Source organism: Canis lupus, chromosome 9 (assembly GCF_048164855.1).
Source record: "Canis lupus baileyi chromosome 9, mCanLup2.hap1, whole genome shotgun sequence".
Taxonomy (NCBI): Eukaryota; Metazoa; Chordata; class Mammalia; order Carnivora; family Canidae; genus Canis; species Canis lupus.
Window position 1 is genome coordinate 52512456 of NC_132846.1, and position 23092 is coordinate 52535547.

The window sequence follows — 23092 nt, forward strand, 5'->3', positions numbered from 1 at the left end:
GGCTAGAATATATAAGTGACCAACATCAGAAAGCTAGTAAATGGAAGCACCAGAACTTGAATCCTGAACTTTGGATTCTAAAGACTACTTAAATAAATAAATAAATAAAATAAAATACAAAATAAGGACAGTACTACTTTTGCTATACCCCTTAGACATGATGACTGGATTACACTGTCTTTTTTTAGTTTCTCTGTTATGTTCACCCCCAGTTCCCAGTACCAATTCAGTGCTTTAGGTATAATAAATGTCAATAAAACAGCATTTTCTTCTTTAAGTCCTTTCTAAATACTAAAGGAAAATTCCATTGGCTAGCTTCATGAACTCCTTTTAAACTTATGCTAGGAGTGAGGTTATGGGGCAGACGATTATCTTGATTATCTAATAGGAAAAACATTCAACCAGAAGTTCTCATATGACTTTGAAATGACCTTAAGTGACTTAGCCTCTCGGAATCTTTTCTCTATTCCACAGGGGTCTTGATAATACTGACCATAAGGTTGTTGGAGTATCTGTATTGTGGAATTAACTGCCTGAGTCTAAAGCCTTGGTTGCATGTGCAGTGTAATCACTTGTAGGGATGGAGGCTCCTGGCTGAGATGTGGCTGAAGTGGCTTCTCTTCTGGGAATCAAGGTGATCAGTTACAAACAGTATGTTTCTGAGAAATTCTTTGACAGACTAGTCTTTTGCATCTTTCATCCACATCACTCCCATTCTACCTTCTCTCAAAACATCTCTGACACAATAAGGGCTCTCAAATAGTGATGTGGAGAGTGCCTGTCAGCTGCCACCTACTTTCCTATGGTGTTAATGTTTATCATATAGTCTAATTTTTTAAAAAAGATTTTATTTATTTATTCATGAGAGACAAACAGAGAGAGGCAGGGATGTAGGCAGAGGGAGAAGCAGGCTCCCCATGGGGAGTCTGATGTGACACTCGATCCTAGGACCCCAGGATCACAGTCAGCTGAGGGCAGATGCTCAAGCACTGAGCCACCCAGGCACACCTATCATATAGTCTTATGTATTTTATTGCTGATAAAATTATTTGTCCTGTTCTGTAAAAAGCAGTCAACATATGGATTTCATAGCCAAAGCTATATTCTGAGGACAGTTGATAGTTACACAATTTGGGCAGAGTAGAAGGTTTCCAGGACTTTTCCACTTGATGTCTGCAACAGCCTCTCTCTTCATCAAGGTATAATGGACTCCCCAAATAAAGCTCATTCTAGTGCCTTTCAAATGAAAATACCATGATCTCCAATGAGTGTCAGCCAGGGCCAAATACTCTCACATATGACCTCATTGAATAATTGACTGGGTGGGACAAATCCAATAATTGTTATTTTACAGGTGAAGAAAATTAAGTGTGTGCCTAAAATCGCCTAGCCAGTAGTGGTTAGCCAAGATTTATACTTTGGGTTTCTGATTCCCAAGTGTAGGGCTCTTTCCACTATACTTAGGTTTATTTGGTATATGCTAGCCACATTAAAATAGAACAGAGGAATGTTGTGAATCATTGCATTAGTCACAGTTGGAAACCAATTTGTAAGCAATCTTGTACCAGTGATCCTGAAGTTTGGAGGTCAAGAGAAGAGGGAGAGTTCTGATAAAAGAGTAGTAAAAGGTAAAATTTGGACCTCTGCCTATTACTATAAATAAAGTTTTTTGGAACACAAACCATGCCTATTTGTTTTCATCTTGTTTTTAGCTGCTTTTTTTAAAATTGAAGTATAATTGACATTACATTGTATCAGCCTCATGCACAAAGTAATGATTCAGTATTTGTATATATTGCAAGATGATCACCACAATAAATCCAGTTAATCTCCATCACCGTACATAGTCACAATTTGTTTCTTTTCCTTTTTCCTTTTTTTTTTTTTTTCCAAAGTAAGTTCAATATCCAGCTCACGATTCCAGGATCAGGAGTTACATGCTCTACTGACTCAGCCAACCAGGCACCACTATTTTTTTTTTCTTGTAATAAGAACTTACAAGATCCACTCTGCTGCTTTTGTTCCTGGCTGCTTTTGCTTTACAGTGGCAGAGTTGAGTCATAATGATAGAGATCCTGTGGCCCACAAACTAAAATATTTACTGTCTAATCCTTTATAGAATTGCTGGCTTTGGTGTAGAACATTTAGAAAATATAGAGAATTATAAAAGAAGTAAAAATGATCCCTAACCCCTCAACCCAGAAATAACTCCTATATATACAGCTGTAATTTGCTGTATATATTTCTCTTTTTTTTCTGTATATACTTAATGTTTTTCTTCCCAGTCATTAAATTTTTTAGAAAATATAATTTTAATGGTTGAATAATATTCTTTAGCATTAATACACCATACTTTAGTCATTTTTCATAGAAATTTAGTCATGATTTCATAGAAATCAACTTTTTAAAAAATATAAATAATGCTATGATGTGCATCTGGGCACATAGCTCTTTGGCCTTTTTGGCATAAGTCCTTGCAGTGAGATTATTTCAGTTGAATTGTACAAAAATGTTTAAATTCTTAATACATATCAAAACACTGCCTTCCAGAGAGATTGTCAATTCCACTCTTAACTCACCTGCAGAGGATGGGAGCCAATGCCTGCCTCAGTAAACCCTCATCGTATTGAGGAGTATATTTTCCTAATAATAAGAATAATAATTTTTATTATTAGTGTATTCTTATTATTAGTGACTTGAACTTTTTCTCATTCTTTTACTGTTCTTGAAATGTTTGTGATTAATAATAATTTTTATTATTAGTGACTTGAACTTTTTCTCATTCTTTTACTGTTCTTGAAATGTTTGTGTCACAGACCTATTATTTTTATATTGAAGATTTAAGTTTTTCCCTTATTATTTTGATGGACTTTTTATTGATTACTATTATCACTTGGTAAGGCAAATATTTTTTCAATTTTACTTCTTAATTTTATGATGCTCTTTGAGGGGCAAAAATATTTCCGTGGCAAAAACTTTTTTTAATACTTTATTTATTTATTCATGAGAGACACAGAGAGAGAGAGAGGCAGAGACACAGGCAGAGGGAGAAGCAGGCTCCATGCAGGAAGCCCGACGCGGGACTTGATCCCAGGTCTCTAGGATCGCTCCTTGGGCTGAAGGCAGGCGCTAAACCGTTGAGCCACCCAGGGATCCCCTCTGTGGCAAAAACTATTGATATTTTTTCCTTTTATAATTTCTCCAGTTGCTTTTTCTGTATTCAGGAAAACTTTCCCCAAAGGCTAGGTAAATATTTATTTGCATTTTCTTATTGTTTCTTAACTTTCTTTTTAACCTTTTGAAATTTGTTTTTGGCATAAAGTACTAAACTGAATTATTTATTTTGTTTTTCAATTTTTTTCAAGTTCTTATACATATGAGGCTTTCTACTGTGCTCAATTAATCTTTCAACAATACTTGTGCCAGTTTTATCCTGTTTTAGTTGTTTATAGTACAGACTAAAGACTAATACCCAGCAGAGCAAATACTCCTTTATTATTTATTTTTATATATACTCTTTAAAAAATGTAAGGGCTCATGGGACTTTGCCAATGAACATCTAGAGCAAGGGTTCTTAAACTAATCCTAAAGTAGCCCACCACCTGTTTTTTGTCGAAGTTTTACTTGAACACAGCCCCACTAATTTGTGTACATATTGTCTATTGTATCCCATCCTATAATGGCAGAGTTCAATAATTGTGACAGAGATTGCTTGAAACACAAAGCCACCTAAAATATTTACTGTCTGACCCTTCACAGAAAGTTTTCTGGCTCCTGGTCTATCTTGGGATATGAATTCGAGTGGATAGGAAAACTATGTCACAGGACCCTACTTCTTAGGACATATCACAGGTTCCAAGTAGGACTTTTGCTTTTTGCTCTGCTTTTGCTTTTTTAGTAAGGTGAAATCAAGATAGAGCTGACTTTCTGCTGTCTGCAGTTAGTCTTCTCATTAGTTATATGTAATGCCATATCGACAGAGCATTTCTTCCCAGTCTGACTTCTCTCTACAACCCAGGACACTTCTTTAGGGGGTATCAATATCCAATGCTAATCTAACAAAACAAACACTGCCATGTAGATCAACTGCTTGAAAGATCATTTCATAGCTGGTGAAGTATTTTAGATAATCCCCTGCTCTAATGAGCTCATCACTGTCCCTCTCCATTTGCCCAGGCATGCAGAAGTTGATTATATGTCTGGATTAGCTGAGGGCCCAAGGTGGGAGGGTTGGAGGTGTTTGATGGGAGGAACAAGAGATATGAGCTCATGAAAGGCAGCAAGAGTCACTTAGATGGACAGTTCTTCAGATGCATGAGTGTAATGAAATGATCCTGCATGACCCTTCTCTGTGACCTGTGTGGGCCATGTGTTGTTCATGGAGTGCTTAAGGAGTACCAAAGTGGGCTCTCTATGTATTTTTAAAATTGAATAGCAATATCTCCACCAGGACACAATACACAAGCCTCTGTTTGGTTGTTTATTTTTATGACAGTTTTGAAACTCTGGCTTATCTCAGTGGGAAGTGCCAGCCTTCTCTTTGTGTGGTCTGGAATGGGCTTTTATGCACTTAGCAGCATGCTATGAAAGATTGTTGTAACTGGTCAGAGTTCCACGAGAGGCTGACAGAAGCACCTAAAAAGTTCTGTGTGCACATGCACATTTGAGTATGCGTATGTCTACATACACACACATACACACAAAAAAGAAAGAAAGTAAAAAAGAAAAGGATTTTTTTTTAAAGGTGGTATGTCTCAGAGTGATGTAAAGAAAAAATATATTGGCTCATGTTGATGCAAAAATAAATATTTGCACAAGAACCAAGACTAAAAGTAATTTTTTGAGTATTATTTTTCATCTTCTTGGAATGTAAAGATGGGGTGTGATTTCTCCAACCTAAAGAGGAATGATAAATTGGTCTTCATCAGAATTATAAATTATATATTATAATAATTATAAATTTCTTTTCTTTATTCTGTGCAAGGATTACCAAAAGGCAGAAATTGAGTAGATAGGGAAGCAAAGAGAGAGAAAAGAGTGAATGTAAACAAAGAGGAAAAGAGAGACCAATAGAACAGGAATAAGAACAAGAGTGTTACAAAGACCCAATAACAAGAAATGTGGTTTGATGACAATCTTTCAAGAGAAATTTGGTCTTAGAAAAAGTCATTGGATAACAAATATGTCAAAATATGTAGGAGAGACTGGGCATGGTTTAGGTATCCAGGGCTCCACTGTGGGTATATAACAGTTATGAGGTTTGGCATGGTTGAGTATCTGTACTCAATGATATGCATGTACTCTTACTTCTGCCATTGGCTATTATTGTGATGCATGCACACTTTGTCAGAGATCAGAAACCCTAAGAGTAGGTAAGAGCTCGTAGAGACTAACCTCCTACCCAGTGTAGAAATTCCATCCCATGATATCTCTAACAGAAGGAATTATAGAGTTTGGAAGAAGCTTAAACTCTAGAGTTGTAGCTAAGACTGTAGGCTTTAGGGTCAGAGGGTCTAGATGTGAATCTATGCTATTCCATCCATCCTGGTTATGTCCTTGGGAAGGTTAATTCAACTCTCTATGCCTTAATGAGCCTGTCAAATGAGGATGATAATAGCATCTACCATTTTGAAATGTGGTGAAGATTAAGTGACATGATATAAATCACTTAACGTGATGCTCCACACATAAGTGCTCAGAAAATGTTCTCTATTATTTGTTGTTGTTATCATTTGTTGTTGTCATCATCATCATCATCATCATCTCTTGTATTATTTTGGATTGTCTATTATTATTATCTCCTGTAGTCTTGTTATTTTACAAACAAGGATAAATCTGGAAAAAAGCAGTCATCTCCATTAGTGAATTGCCCAAGACCTTGAATCTAGAGAAATCTAATAAGTGTTTAATGCCAGTACCTCTTTGAGAGTTTGTTGGGCATACTTTGTGTACTCTCTCCTCCAGACCAGAAGTGCATCACAGAGGATAAAAGAATGTTTTTTAAAAAGGTTTTATTTACTTATTTGAGAGAGAGAGCGAGCACAGCAGGGGTGGGGCAGAGGGATAAGCAGACATGCCGCTGAGCAGGGACCCCAATGTGGGGGCTTCATCTCAGGACCCCGAGATCATGACCTGAGCTGAAGTCTGTCACTTAACCAACTGAACCACCCAGGCACCCCTAGGATAAAAGAATATTTTGCTAAATATGATAACCCAGGTTTGAACTAAGAAGGGGAGGGATGATTCACATTTGGAAAGAGTGAAGCTAAATATTAAAGCACTTTTATTTACTGAAAAAATAATTATAATTCCTAGAGTATTGTAGAGGGAGGAAAAGGGAGATTCAATTAGTATTATTTTTAAGAATCAAAGGCATGGCAGTGAATCAGAAGAGAGAAGTTCTGCTTCTCAATTCTAAAATTTTTACTAATCTACTAGGAAAAAGAAGACCATTCTTCAATGATTATGCCTTGTAAACAGGAACAAGACTTATTTTTCATCCAGAGAGTGACAGGAAAAAGACCCAACCAGTAAATTAATCAGAGAATAAATGTGAACTTTTTCTCACACTTTTTAAAAAGTAAACGTATTATTTTGAGATGATTGTATATTTCCATGCAATTGTAGGAAATAATACAGAGATCCTGATTACCTTTGCATAGTTACTCCCTATGGCAACATCTTGCAAAACTATTCTTCAATATTATAGCCAGGATGTTGACATTGATAGTAGTCAAGTCACAGAATATTTCCATCACCAAAGGGATTCTTCAGGTTACCCTTACATAGTCAAAATCCCACAACTCAACCCCCACTTAAACCCTGGCAACTAATCTCTAATGCAGAACTAATCTGTTTTCTATTTGTATAATATTGCCATTTCAAGAATGCTAAATGGGAAAATATATCATGCAAGTTTTGGGATTAGCTTTATCCACTCAGCAAAGTATATACCACAGTTTATTTAACCATTTACCTATTGAAGGATATCTGGATCATTTCCAAAAGCTGCTATAAAAAGTACAGACTTTTATGTGAATACACATTTTCACTTTGCTGGAATAATACTCAGTAGTACAATTGCTAGGTAGTTACATATTTAGGTTTTTATGAAAGAGCCAAAGTGTTTTCCAAAGCTGAGTGGTTTTACATCTCCATTTTCTTTACATCTTTGTTGGCATGATGTTGTCACTATTTTTTAATTTAGCCATTCTGATAGATGTGTAGTAATATCTCATTGTTGTTTTAATTTGCATTTCCCTAATCGCTAATGATGTTGAACATCTTTTCAAATGCTTAATTATTTGTATATCCTCCTTGATGAAATATTTCTTCAGATCTTTAGTCTGTTTTTCCAAATGGATTTTCTTTTACTATTGAGTTTTGAGATTTCTTTACATATTCTAGATACTAGTTCTTTGTTAGATATATAGTTTGCAAATATTTTCTCTCTCTCTAGTTTGTCTTTTCATCCTCTATCTGTGGTCTTTTACAGAGCAAGAATTTATAATTTTGATGAAGACCAATTTATCAAGTTTTCCTTTTACAAGTTGTGCCTTTGGTGTCTAAGTCTAAACTATTTGCAGAGCCCTATATTCTGAAGATTTTTCTCTTACGTTTTTTTTTGCTAAAAATTGCTATACTTTTACATTATACTTTTAAGTCTATAATCCATTTTGAGATAATTTTTATATAGAGTATGAGACTTAAGTCAAGGTTCAGTTTTTGCCTTAACATATGGATGTATAATTGTTTTAGCTCCATTTGTTGAAAAGACTATTTTTCCTACTTTGAATTGCTTTTGCATCTTGGTAAAAAATTGGTTGAACATATTTGTGTAGGTCTATTTATGGGTTCTCTATTCTGTTCCATTGGTCTATATGTCGATTCCTCCACCAATACCATACACTTGATTATAGTAGCTATATAAGTTTTGAAATTGGATAGATTAATTCCTCCCACTTCACTTTTTTTCAATATTCTTTTAGCTATTCTAGCTCCTTTTCATTTCCATATAAACTTTAAAATAATCTTGGTTATATCTACAAAAAAATCTTGCTAGGATTTGGACAGAAGTCATATTAAATCCGTATATCAATTGAAGAGAATTAAAATCTTTACTATGTCAGGTTTTCCAATTTACAAATATTATATGTCTACTTACTAGGAACTTTTTGATTTTTTTCTTTAATATTGTATAGTTTTTTGTATTTAAGTCCTATTAGATTCATAGGTAAGTACTTATTTTTTTTGAGCAATTGTAAATGGTATTTTTTTATTTGTGTATAGTTGACACACAATGTTACATTAGTTTCAGTTGTACAACTTAGTAATTTGACAAATTTATATATTATGCTATGTTCACTGCAAATATAGCTATCATCTATCCCATTTTATCACTATTTCAGTATTGTTGACTGTATTTCTTATGTAGTGCCTTTTATTCATGTGACTTATCAATTCTATAACTGGAAGCCTATATCTCTCTTTTTCCCCTTTACCTATTTTGCCCAGCCCCTTCTCCCCCTCCCTTCTGGCAACCATTAGTTTGTTCTCTGCATCTATAAGTCTGATTCTGATTTTCGTTTGTTTATTCATTTGGGATTTTTTTTTTAATTTATTTTTTATTGGTGTTCAATTTACTAACATACAGAATAACACCGTCACCATTCATTTGGGATTTTTAAAAGTTCCATTTATGAGTGGAATCATATGGCATTTGTCTTTCTCAGTCTGACTTATTTCACTTAGCATAATACCCCGTATGTCCATTCATGTTGTCTCAAGTGGCATGATCTCATCCTTTTTAAATGGCTACATAATATTCCATTGTATACACACACACACACACACACACACACACACACCGCATCTTCCTTAACCATTGTCTATTGATGGACATTTAGGTTGCTTCTATATCTTGGTTATTATAAATAGTGCTGCAATAAACGGGAGTGTATAATATCTTTTTCAATTAATGTTTTCATTTTCTTGGGGTAAACTACCCAGTAGTGGAATTATTGGTTCATTTGATATTTCTATTTTTAATTTTTTGAGGAACCTCTATACTGTTTTCCACAGTGGCTATACTGATTTACATTTCCTCCAACAGTGTATGAGGGTTCTTTTTTTTTTATTTATTTTTTATTTTTTTATTGGTGTTCAATTTACTAACATACAGAATAACCCCCAGTGCCCATCACCCATTCACTCCCACCCCCCGCCCTCCTCCCCTTCTACCACCCCTAGTTCGTTTCCCAGGAGGGTTCTTTTTTCTCCACATCCTTGCCAACACTTACTATTTCTTGTCATTTTGATTTTTCCCATTCTATTGCTCTAAGGTAATATCTCATTGTGGTTTTAATTTGTATTTCCCCGATGATGAATGATATTGAGCAACTTTTCATATATCTATTGGCCATCTGTATATTTTCTTTGAAAAAATGTCTATTTCGGTCCTCTGCCCATTTGTCAATCAGACTATTTGTTGTTTTGGTGTTGAGTTGAATAAGTTCTTTAGATGTCTTGGATATTAATACCTTTTTTTTTTTTTTTTACCTTTTTGGATATAACATTTGCAAATATGTTCTTCTCTTTGGTAGATTGCCTCTTTGTTTTGTTGATGGTTTCCTTCACTGTGCAAGCTTTTATTTTGATATAGTCCCAATAGTTTATTTTTGCTTTTGTTTCCCTTGCCTGAGGAGACATATCTAGAAAAATGTTGCTATGGCCGATGTCAGAAAAATTACTGCCTGGGCTCTCTTCTAGGATTTTTATAAACTTTGAGTTTATTTTTTTGGTTTAGAATTAGAGAGTGGTCCAGTTTCATTCTTTTACATGTAGATGTCCAGTTTTCCCAGTACTATTTATTGAAAAGAATGTCTTTTTCCCATTGTATAATAACATTGTCTTTTTAATTTTGGTGTCCACATCTTTATTGTTAATATATAGAAATACAATAGATTTTTGTATATTTATCTTGTGTGAACTCACATATTAGTTCCAGGGATATGTGTGTGTGTGTGTGTGTGTGTATTCCTTGGGATTTTCTATAGAGAATCATGTCATCTGCAATTAGCATAGTTTTATTTCTTCCTCCAATTCTGTATTCATTTTCTTTTTATTTTCTTCACCTTATTTTAACTTGGCAAGAATTTTCAATACCATGTTAAATAAGAACATCTTTGCCTTGTTCTTGGTCTTAAGGGGAAAGCATTCAGTCATCTACCATTATTAGCTATAGGGTTTTTATAGATGTTCTCTATCAAGAGAAGGAAGTTTTTCTTTATTCTAATTTTTCTGAGAGTTATTTTAAAAATCATGAAATAGTTTTAAATTTTGTCAAATACTTTTTCTGCATTGATTGATAAGATTATGTGGCTTTTTCTTTGTTAGTCTAGGAACTGTGTTGGTAGATTATACTAATACATTTTTGAATATTGAATTAATCTTGACTCCTTGGAATAAATCCCAGTTGGTCATGGTGTATAGATCTTTGCATATATGGCTAAATTCCATTTGCTAATATTTTGTTAAGGATTTTTGTGTCTGTGTTCATGAAGGTTATTGATCTGTTGTATTCCTTTTTTTGTACTATCTTAATTTCATTTTGGTATCAGAATAATGTTAACTTCATAAAATGAATTGCAGTGTTCCTTCTGTTTCAGGAAGGTATTCTATAAAATTAGTGCTAATTCTTTAAATTTTTGATAGAATTCTCTAGTGCAACCATCTGAGGCTGGAGGTTTCATTTTGGAAAGTATTTTAATTATTAATTTATTTTCCTTAATAGTTAAGTGACTATTCAAATTATCTTCATACTGGGTGATTTGTGATTGCCAAATTTATGTATGTAGAATTGTTTTCCATATTCCTTTATTGTTTGATATCTACAAGGTCTGTAGAGATATTTTGTTTCATTCCTGATTGATAGTTTATGTCTTCTCTTTTTTTCTTTTTGTCAGTCTTGGTAAGAGATTTTTTCTAATTTTATTGATCTTTTCTAGGAAACATCTCTTTGTTTCATTGATTTTCTACATTGTTTTTCTGTTTAATTTCTTTAAATACTTTATTTATTTATTCATGAGAGACACGCAGAGAGAGAGAGAGAGGCAGAGACACAGGCAGAGGGAGAAGCAGGCTCCATGCAGGGAGCTCGATGTGGGACTCTATCCCTGGTCTCTAGGATCACGCCCTGGGCTGAAGGCAGCGCAAAACCACTGAGCCACCCAGGCTGCCTCTGTTTAATTTTTATTAATTGTTACTCTTGTCTTTCTTTCTCCTCCTTGCTTTGAAATTATTTTGTCCTTTTTTTTAGGTTCTTAAGATGTGAACTTTCTTTCTTTCTTTCTTTCTTTCTTTCTTTCTTTCTTTCTTTCTTTCTTTCTTTCTTTCTTTCTTTTTTTGTATAAGCAGTTAGTGCTATAAATTTCCCTTTTGGCACTGCTTTAGCTCTGTCAAAAATTTTGATAGGTTCTATTTTTATTTTCCTTCAGTTTAAGGTATTCTTTTTCGACTTATGTATTATTTAGACGTGTTTAGTTTACAATTCTTTGGAGGATTTTCCGTTATTTTTCTGTTGGATTCCATTTTGGTTGATGAATGTACTCTATGATTTTAGTACTTTTTGTTGAGGTTTGCTTTATAGCCCAGAATGTGGGCTATTTTGGTATATATTAGTGGATACTTGAAAATAATGTGTATTCTGTTGTTATTGGGTGTTCTATAAATGTCGATTAGATATGGTTGATTGATGGTGCTGGTCTGTGTGGTTTCTGATGAGAAATACGCTGTCTTTTAAGTGATTTTTCTAGTATTGGTATGGTGCCATTCTTCTTCAACTGTTTTCAAGATTTATTTTTCTCTCTTTAATTTTAGAATTTTGCTATGATGTCTTAGCTTGGGCTGCCATAGCAAAACACCATAGAATGGGTGGCTTAAGCAACAGAAACTAAGTTTCTCGTGGCTCTGGAGCCTGGAAATCTGAGATCAGGATGTCAGGATGGTTGGGTTCTGGTAAGAGCTCTCTTACCAGATGGCCACCTTCTTCCTGTGTGCTCAGATGGAAAAGAGAGATAGAGAGAGACCTCTTCTTCTTCCTATAAGGCCACTAATCCTATGGAATTATAACCTAATTTAATCTTAGTTACCTCCTAAAAGCATTATCTCTAAATACAGTCATATATTGGGGATTGAGACTTCAACATAGGAATTTTGGGGGGACACAATCTATTGTATATGTCATGGTATGGATTTTTTTTTTTAAGATTTAATCTACTCTCAGACCAGTTATGTTCTTGAGCCTGTACATTGATATCTCCTACCAGTTTGGGAAGTTTTAAGCAATTATTTCTTTGAGTACTTTTTTAGCCACACCTCCTTTTTTCTCTCCTTCTGGGATTTCAATGGCATAAATATAAAATCTTTTGTTATAGTCCACAGGTACTTATGGCTCTATTTATTTTTTCTACATATTTTCTCTTTGTTGTTCAGATTAGATAATTTCTCCTGTTCTATCTTCCAATTCACCAAATTTCCCCCTCTGTGTCCTTCATTCTGCTATTGTGCCATTCCATTGAGTTTTAAATTTTGGTTATTGTGTTTTTCAAAGCTAAAATATCCATTTTGTTCTCTTTTTCATTTTGTTCTTATTTATACTATTTACTGATACTTTTATCTCTTTGCCGAGACTGTGGTTTCATTTGTTTCAAGTATGTTCATTATTGCTCATTAAAACACTTTAATGATGGCTATTTTAATATCTTTGTCACAGAATTCTAATATCTCTGTCATCTTTCTGTTGGCATCTATTGAATGTCTCTTTTCATTCAGGTTGAGATCATTTTGGTTCTTGCTATGACTTGTGATCTTTAGTTGAAATCTGAACATTTTGATTAGTGTGAGACTCTGGGTCTTATTCAGACTTTTTGTTTTACCTGGCTTTGGCTTACATTACTGTCAGGGAAAGGGAGGTAGCTATCCCCCTATTTCCTGGTCCTTGTAGAAATCTTATGTTCCCTATTTGCCATTAATTCCTAAGGACGGAGCTTGTTATTCCTCTACAGAGTTTGGAGACCTAACTAGGCCTCCACTGATACCTCCCTGGCTGGGAGTAGTAGGCATGCCTTGTTACTGCTCCCCAAGTGGACTCCACAAATACCATGATGGTAGTGGAGGAGTTTCTTCATTACCTCTAGGGGGTGATGAAAGGCCTCCTCTGATACAAACCCAGAGAGGGTGGAAGGTGGTGCCTTGTTACTACCAGATGGGAATAAAAAATCCAGGCTCCACATGTGTTCTCAATTGACACCCTGCAAGTGCAGGGGGTGGGGGTTGTTATTACTTGGCAGAGATGAAAGTCCTTGCTGCCACTTGGTCTACACACCACACAGGTGAGAAAGTTAAGATGCCTCATTACAGCCTGGCAAGGATGGAAGTTTAGGTTTCCCACTTGATCTTTGCTGGGCTGGGTAGGGGTGGGATAATACTTTTTTTGTGGTGTTTGGCTGGGATACAGTGATTACTTTGTAAAATTTTTCTGCCTTCCTAGACCTTCCCTGATTGTTCAGTTAGAGATAGCAGGCTTTTGATGACTCTTTTTTTTTTTTTTCATTTGCACCCTATGGTGTTTCCATATCTAGTTTCTCCAGCATGTAGTCTGAGATAAAAAAGAAAACTCAGGGAATTTACTACTATGTTGTTCTCTAGGTCCCAAGGTCCCTAATCAGTCTACCTTCTTTCCACTTGTTGGAGTCCTTTTATGTTTATTTTCTATTTAATGTCTAGGGGTTTTAGTCATACTTAATAGAAGGAATAGGAAAGTGTATGCCTGCTTCCCTGAAATGGAAGTCTGTACATTTGTCTTGAAAATACCAAAACACTTGACAAATGTATGATAACTCATGGATCATTTGATGGTTAATTATAGACAGACTTAAGGACTCAGCTCTCGGGAGCTGTCCAAGGTACTGGACTCTCCCTAATGTTTTCTGGTTTAGTGGAAAAGAATTTTCCATCTCTCTGTCTTACTATTTCTAATGGCCTTAACTCTTCTGTTTTCATTTATTTTAGTACCAGGCTTCAACTGCTGTGACCAGTCCTCTCAAACTTTTAGATGCTGCCCTGTAAATCCATGCTTAGCTGGGCCTTAATAACTAGCTATTCATTGGCTATTTTTGACAATAATTTGTATTTGCTATCACTGTAGAGACATCCTCTTTTTTTTTAAAAGATTTTATTTTTTAATTCTTATTTATTTATGATAGTCACAGAGAGAGAGAGAGAGAGAGAGAGAGAGAGAGAGAGGCAGAGACACAGGCAGAGGGAGAAGCAGGCTCCATGCACCGGGAGCCCGACGTGGGATTCGATCCCGGGTCTCCAGGATCGCGCCCTGGGCCAAAGGCAGGCGCCAAACCGCTGCACCACCCAGGGATCCCTGTAGAGACATCCTCTAATCTGACTAGATTCTTGGAAACTCCACAGCACTCTCATGGTCTTAATTGCTTGTGTCAGTGCTACCTCTAGCCATTGAATTGCCCTGTTTTTGGAACAGTAGAACAAGTTTTTGGGGAAAAAATTCAAAGATGAATAGAGGCCCTTCTCTTAAGATACTAACAGTTTAAAAGGGAAACTAAAATTATTAAAACTAAGTGCAATTTTCTAGGACCTTTAATCTATACTGTATTCATTGTTATTTACTTTTAAGGTATAAGGGGAAGAAAAAAATAAATAATTGGCTATTCTGAGTTCCATTATTTTCCTTGTCTTTCAGTTTTGAGTATTTGCAGAGAAATAACTGCAAAATATTTTACCTTGTTCTGTTAGGAGTATTGAAAGAGGATAATGAAGCCGTGGTAGAAAAAGACTTTTTTTTTCCTTTAAGAGAATGTCTCTCAGATAGGAAAAATATAGCAGTCTCCCATTATGAGTTGACTTTGGAGCCAGGAAGTAGTAGTTATCCGCCCTCACCCCCCCGCCCCGCAACCATTCCATTCCTAATGCAATAGATAAAAGGTAGAAAGATAAACTTTGAAAATTTCAGTAACCTCTAATGAAAGTTCAAGTTGTCATCCTTTATCTGATGGTATTTCTACTGCTTGTATTTTTATGATTTAATATCCCTTTCCCCACTCTACTCTTCCAACAGGCAGCAGTTTCCCTTCTTGAGCTTTATGGGAATCTTTTATAGATATATTGCCTACCCTCAAGTATTTAGGTTTTTTTCATGGGAATTTGAGACACTGGAAATGTGCTACAAAAATACATGGACCTAAGAATCCTCAAAGGGCCTGGATTCCAGTGAACTAATAAAGGGTCATGAAGGCACTTCATCTATTCTTCCCCTGGACTGTACAGATGCCTTATTTAACTAAACCTCATGTTTTCCTAAATTATGGACTTAGTATAAAAATGTTGGTCTCTGTCTTCAAAGTGGAGATATTCTTCCCCACAGAACCCTCCCTCAAATTTTTCTAATCAAAGACAAATGTTATATGTCTTGTACAAATAGCCAGTGTCTGGCAATGAACCACTTTCTAACTTGTATGAAGCTAACTGGTCCACATGATGGTTAAATCTATAACTTATGCTTCACTCTTTGATATAATCTGCTGAAATAATCAGCACAGTCTAAAAGGCAATACCTGACAGAGGAACATAGTTATTAGTTTATAAGTAACTGGTTTTGGTAATTTTTAATTCCTGGAACGGATCAAACACACTAGTAAATTGCAGAACCTGGATTTGATCCCAGTTTTGCTAGATTCCAAAGTCACACAACTTTAAAGAGTGAATTATTATACTCTTTAAAATGGTGTTTCAATCTTACTGAACATAGTAAGTGATGAATCACTGAATGGATGATGAACTGTTCCGAACCACGTAGTTTATTATACATCACACATTGTGTACCATGTGCTACTGCATAGAGTCTATGCATGGTCTTCTGAATATTGATAAGATGAGGGAAATGGTACTTTCTATGTGCCCTTAGGATATTATGAGTATTAATAAGCTAACATCTTTGAGGAAAGTCTACCAGCATACTTTTATTATTTGATAACAAGAAAAGTCTAAGTTAGTGAAAAGTCAGAATAAGTGATTACTAAGAATTTTTTTAAAAATCACATTAAAGAACATTCAATATCAGAACAATGATTTATTAAGTGGATTTGTGGGTCTATTTTATTAAATATGTAACAATTCTTAGGAAGCTTATATTTACATGAATTATAAGCAAGTAGGTGCTGTGCAAAGTGCTTAAAAGGAGTTTCCTCTTTTAAGAAACTCGGTTGTTCTTTGGGAGGTCATGAGCATATGATATTTTTTAACAAACTCTTTTTATATAGCAGAAGAGTAACTTGAAGGTGAGTTATACTTGTACGGTCACAGATTTCAAATATGAAAGATATAAATGATTTAGCATTCACTCTGAGTGTCTACTCAATGTGGTAGAAGAGTAGTTAAAGTCACTTGTTCCGAAGTTAGATGGGTCTGGATTTCAATCCTGTAGCCACTCCGAATCATATGATGGCAGGAAGGTTACTTAGCATCTCCAATACCAGGTATCCTCATTTCTAAAATGCAGAGAATATCAGTCACACACAACTTATAAAATTCTTGGGATATTGAATGTGATAATGCATGAAAAGTTACGTGAATGGTATTTGAAACATAATAAAAGCTAACTGCTTCTATTATTAATATTACTGTTAAGACTATTCATAAGAAGTAACAAAAATGATGCTTTTTTCCTTGTGACAGGTTGGGTGATAACTGACTCTGTATTTGTTAGCATCACAAGATGGCAAATCCATATATAGCATCCTACTCCATAATTTCTGCTTCTTATCTAAGGTAGGAGCAAAGAAATGAGAGATTTAATCCAAAATATCCTTTGATGGCTCAGCTAACCCTGGAATTAGGTTAGGGATTTAGGACAGCTATGTCATCGGTCTGGAACAAGGGGTTTTCAAGACCCTTGTATTTATCCCAGAGTATTCCAAATTTTTGCCGCTGTCTTGAAACTGTGAATCAGCCAATATGAGGAAAGGGCCCCAGGGAACTGTTTGCTGTAGAAAGAACGCTACGCTGGCTTTTGCTCTAACTTCTTTTCTGCTCACTGCAGTAGCAACTTAGCTTCATAATGTCCTCTCTAGTCATGCATTCTGATCAAAGTAGTTATTTAAAGGTTGTGGCTAATAGGAGAATAGATACCCCCGGTATTTCCCAGAACAGAGCTCGTATTCTGGGAATCTTGGGTCCATGTGACTTCCTGAGTCAGTGATTCACACTGAGCAAGGAGATAGGTTTGGCAGATTCAAATAAATCCCCTGAGAGAGGATCAGGCTGCTGAGAGTCCCCTTTGCTGGCTGAAGCTCCCAATGTATGCACAAAACACCCTATCCTGGGCCCCAGATGTGTGCAGGTTTCTAATTGCCAGTGCTGCACTAAGATTTGAAGGGTGAGAGAGTTGCAAAATCACGAACACCGAGGGCGGTGTTAGGAAGGCAGCTTCCTGCACACTCTTGTAGGTGTTAGTGAGATTATCAATTGCTCCGGGAGAAACACAGGACTGGAGGGCTTAGGGAATGTGGTGGTCCCTCTCTTCGCTGTTTCTGCACCCTGTGGTTGTGCTTTCCCAGAGGCAAGCACCCTGCATTTCCATTTCTGCAGTGAAATTAACTCGAGCTTGGCAGGTAAGTCTTTCAGGTCACCTTTAAAAAAAAAAAAAAAAGGTATGTGAGCTGTAGTGGGGGTGGGCTATACCTCATTCCCTTACAGTGGACATATTTTATTGGTACAGAAGTGGTATTTGGAAGCTTAAATGTGGAGCAGAGGTTTGAAGAAGCCAAATTAACTACGTGGCCCTTGGGGGATGAACAAAAGGAAGAGAAGGGGATTCAGGCATTTTCTCCCTAATAAATCTCTCATTTGTCTTAGAAATTTTGCCTGTAGGCTGGTGCCTGGCTCCAGAACAGGGTCTTTGGCATGAGTTACAACTGTGATCTTCTCTCTTTTTTTCTTTTCTTTTTTCTTTTTTCTTTTTCTTTTCTTTCTTTCTTTTTTTTTTTCTGCTTTACTTACCACTGCATGGGAGCAGGCAGACAGAAGCAGGGTTGCACGTTGTCAATACAGGCTGCAGAAGTCAATAAGCAGCCAGACAGGGAGTGAAATTGGAGGAGGCAGCTATAGATTTCTTAGGTTATTTCTTGTGAGTTTTTCAGAACTTGTGTGATTCAGGCTTGTCAGATACTATTTTGAGCCGGGTTGAGACAAACACATTCCCCTGGTGCACCAGATGTTGTCTGCAACCTCCCAATTTCCAGAGGCACCTGAGTTGGCTTTCTTGTGGGTGAGGGAATGTCCAGGCAAGGGATAGGAATTAGGGAATAAGAAATTACAATGGGGAAAGTCAATGTTCTACTGCTCAGGAATTTGGTAGAAATCCTAACATAACCTTGGAGATAATTATTAGGATGGTAGTGATGGGCTTGAGAGAATGAGGCACTATGCCTTCTACATTTCAGTGCATGGATCAGATGGATACTCAGTACAAGCATGTTGATTGAATATTAGTACCAACATGTACTAATTTTTATTTTTTAGGTGATCTCAGATTGATATGCTGGCTTCATAGAATAACAAGATGGAGTAATAGGAGAGGCTAAAGCTGATTGGTGGGTAAATTATGAACATACGAGTTTTGTTGACAGTAGAATGTCCTCAAATGGAATCATTGGACAGGGACACACAAATATAGAGCCTTCCTGCCTATCAATACATCCATCCATTTCTCTCTCTCTTTCTCTCTCTTTCTCTCTCTCATTTGTTAACCACCTAGCTCCAAGACAGTTTCAGGCAGCCTATAATACAGACCCAATGCAAATTAGCATCATTAGAGATAAAAATGTAGGCTTCATTCAAAGGTCAATCTTCTGTATTCTGCAATGATATGGCCTATAGATAACTAAAATACAAAAGTAACTATAATTTTTTTCATTTAAGCATTTTTTAGCCTTCTACCAACTTCATATCTGATACTGCAAACAAGGAGGAAAGTAGACAGATGCTCTGGCACGGCTCTTTCAGAGTCTCATGAGGTAAAAACTAGCAAAGGGTAGGTAACAGTAACACAAGTGATTGAGTTAAACATGAAGGGCTGGTTGAACATTTTGCCCCTCAGAAGGTGATAAAGCTGATAATCGGGTGGTCCTTCTTCATTCCTTAGGCTGGACTGATCTTTTATAGTCACAGGATGCTTTGCTTACTTTTTTCTCCCTATTTGAACTGAAACAGGAAGAGCATGGTCTTCCTTCCCATCCTGCCTAATTAAATATTCTATTATTTTCTCGGCTACTAAAATATTCTATTATTGCTGATCACTTCCTCCTCGGCTCAGTGTGTTTGTCACTGGCCGCAGTTTACATAAAGCATGGGCTGCCTAGAGTTTGAATTGCCTCTGGAGTGGGTGCTGGAGACAGGGAGGGGGATTCCGGGTATGCTGATGAATTCCTGCAACTGCCAGGTCTGGGAGCCTGGCTGGGAGCCAAAAGGATTGTGGACAGATGCTTTACATGCTGGGTTGACTTGGCTAAGCTAATATTCCCAGGTTCTGACCTGGAGCTGAGGGAGGGACATATTTATTCACTCAGGCTGCATGGAAATATTGACTTAATGTCTGCTATATGTAGGATATAGAGTTCTTAGCATACTTGGCAGTTAACCACAGGGGTCGTTTTCCCCTGGAAATCTACTCTGCTACCCACATAGAGGTGGTGTTCCATTATTTCACTTACTTTTCTTGGGAGGAAAAAGGGCTTTATCCCATTTCATAAATAAGGAAACTGAGACTCATGTTTTAAGCATCTTGCTTGCACACCTAGTAAGTAGATAAATCATAATTGAAATTCTGTTTACTTCAAAGTATGGGCTTATTCCAATGACCTATGCATTATAAGGAAAAGCATGTTCAGAAAAGACTTTTCTGTGAGACATACTTAAGAACTGGGAAGTTTGGTTAAGGAAGACTCATGGGGCAGTAGAAATTAAGGTGGGCATTGAGAGATGAGCAGATGACAAAGAAGCACCGTTGGCTTAAACAGTAAAGAAGGTTAATTGGCTCATGTAATTGAGAAGATCAGATAATGCCACCAAGGACTGGATCTTTCTGTCTACTCTTGTCTCCTGCCATGTTAGCTTTAATGTAAGGATCTGCCCATTGCTCTTTATACCCTCCCCCTCCTTGAAGCAGGATTTCAGGCTTCTGCATAGCTCTGAGCCACTTTCCCTCATTGGACACAACTGTGGCTGGGCAAACAGGAGAGACCTTCCCTCAGAGTGTATGGATAATTATTTTACATTCATGCCTTATTATTTTAGCAGATAAACCCAGGGTTATGCTTTGGAAGGCCAATTCTACCTGTGTTTGAGTAAAATTGGATTTAGCAGGTGCAAAAGGGTGGAGAAGTGACTTGATGGTTGATAGAATTACAGCCAGGATTCAGAGGGCATTGGGAATCCTAAGCATTGACTCTTTGAGCTCCATACTACCATCATCCTTTGAACTTTCCTTCACCCATGCTCTGTTCTTCTGTGGGTGATGCCATACCATGCCCAGTTACACTTGGGAATAATCCTAGCTTCCATGGTTTTGACTCTTATTTCTGCTGCTCAACTTCTTTATGCTGCCTTTACACATACCATCAGTCAACAAAGTCCTATTGATTTTATATCTAAATTCCTCTTAAGTTCATACCATCCTGTCATCTCCAGTGTTCCAATGCTCCCTTGTCCTTAGGCACTTAACAGCCATGTATTCCAGTTTCCTCACCTGGACTCTAATAATTGCTGCTTCACTGTGCATGGCATAGAGAAATGCTCAATAAATGGTGTTGAACAAATGAGGAATTAGATAATGAGGCAGATGAAATTTAGTGAAACATTTATTTAGGCCCTAAGTTTCCAAACCTCTCCTGTTTGTAAGATGGGTATGGATTGATATTTCTAGGAATTTCTAGGAATATTAATGGGAAAAACCTAGGTCCTTTAGCCACCAACTTACTAGGTTTCTAAGTTTACCTATTTCCATTTTATGGAGATATTTAAGAAGTACATGTCAGGCAAAGGGCTTGTTTCCACAGTGAAGACCATCCCAATCTTCCCACATCCTGGGGGGAGATGCTATACCCTTCCCTACTCCTCTGAGATCTCATTTCACCATCCTCATTTAGCCAGCCCCTGGGAAACCTGATCTAAGCCTGTGCAATGCTAGAAGTGCCTGCTTAACAGCTTGGCAGGGAAGAGAGGTGATTTACTTACCCAGCTGAATTATCTGTTTACACTTCTGATCTCCCAAGCATATGTCAGGACAAGAAAATAATAGAAGAAATTGTTAACACTGCATGGGACTAGTGCATCCACATGCAAGAGAGATTTAACATGAAAATGCTTTCTGTGGTGGTGAATCTCTCTCTGCATCTGAAATGCCTTCCTCCCCTCATTTACCTTACAACAAATTTTCCTTTATAAGTATCTATGCTCAAGCTTCTTTCCCCCTGAAGACAGAAACACCTAGCTGAAAGCTCACAGCTCTCTACTGATTTGATGGCAGCCTAGGGACTGAAGAATAAGCCTGTCCTATAGGTCTCTCGGAGGAGCTGACTCTAAAATGCTACAAGACAAATATCTGCTCAGAAAATTCTTGTGAGTGTGACAGTTCTCAAATCAGGAAGGGGAGAGAATTCCTGATGGGTCTCCCCTCTGGATGCTGGAGGAATGAAGAAACACATTGAGCCAAAGTCATAAGGCAGGTTGAGGATGGGGGTTTCTGATAAAGTGGGTTGGAGATTCCATCTCAGGCTGACTGCTAATCCTAAATGGCTGTACCACCCAAATGGTTTGTTTCTCAATTATTAATAGAAACTATCCAAGTGAGGATGGATGACTTGCCCGAGAATCTCTCCTGCAATCCTACTTCAGGACTTGAACTTTCATTATTAGAGATCAATTCATAATACTTTGGGATGAAACACACATACATGAATCTCTTTATAGCACTCCTGCCAAGGGCCATTCAGTAAATACTTCTGGAGACAGACACTGGGCTGGTAGCTATAAATACAAAGAAAAGGAAGTCAGATCATCTACTTCCCAGGACTGTACAGTCTGGATGGTGATGTCCATCCAAAGAATAAGGAGAATAGGAGCTGATATACATAGTACTTTATGCCAGACACTTTTCTATGTGTTCTACATGCCTAAGTCATTGCATTATCACAATTCTATGACACTCCTTTCCCTATTTTACAGTGAGGATACTGGGACACATGGCTATTAAGTACCTAGTCTAAAGTGGCAGAGCTAATATATACAAGACACATGAGAACAGAGAGAAAAGAGCTGTGGTCAGGGAGGTTCACACACCTGAACATCTTTACTGGTCGTAACTTACCGTCATCCTAAATGCCCTCTGTGCTTCCTTTGAATTGTATTTCACCCTCTCTCTCTTATCAAAGTTAGGTATTCCTGTGAAGGGACAGAAATCCCTAACATCTTGATATGAATTTAGCATTCAAACATTTGACACCTGAGATGGGGAGGGTAGAGTCTGAGGAGGCAGAGACATTTGAAATTATTTGGGCTGGCTTTTTGGTTTTCCCAGAACCAGTTTTGGTCAAGAGGCCAAAAGACAATAAAATGGCACACAGATGGAGGGAGGTTGTTGGGAAGGTAGACTTCAATCTACTATTTCCACTGGACACATTGTACTCTGAGACTATTTTTTTACTTATTATACCTTTTCAGGACTGTTTTGATTATATGCGACTGGAAACAAAACCAAAACTGCTTTAAGCCAAAAGAGAATTTTAGTGGAGTCCATAAGGAGAAAATCTAGGGGTTGTTCTGGATTGAATTACAGCTTGATGCAGAATCTCATGTGATGTTTCCAGGCTTCATGTTCTCATCTTTCGCCTTAGTCCTGTTCTTCTCTCACCTCATGATCACAGGATTAATGCAGCAGCTCCAAACCTCAATCTGCCTGGCTTTTTTCTCAGCTGGGTGGTGGAGAGGGTGATATAAGAGCTCCTTTCCT

At 36.9% G+C, this 23092-nt stretch overlaps 1 protein-coding gene across 20 annotated transcripts in view; it reads left to right on the forward strand.

Annotated features, from left to right (window-relative positions):
• Positions 1-23092, forward strand: part of NRXN3 (neurexin 3) — a 1529630-nt gene that overhangs the window by 201835 nt on the left and 1304703 nt on the right. The window contains exon 1 of one of the 20 annotated variants that reach the window (XM_072839537.1): positions 17531-17696. The exons of the other annotated variants lie outside the window; for them this stretch is intronic. The gene's annotated coding sequence lies outside the window, so the exon portion shown is untranslated. Of the gene's footprint in view, positions 1-17530; positions 17697-23092 lie in introns of those variants that run through there. 20 annotated transcript variants of the gene reach the window in all.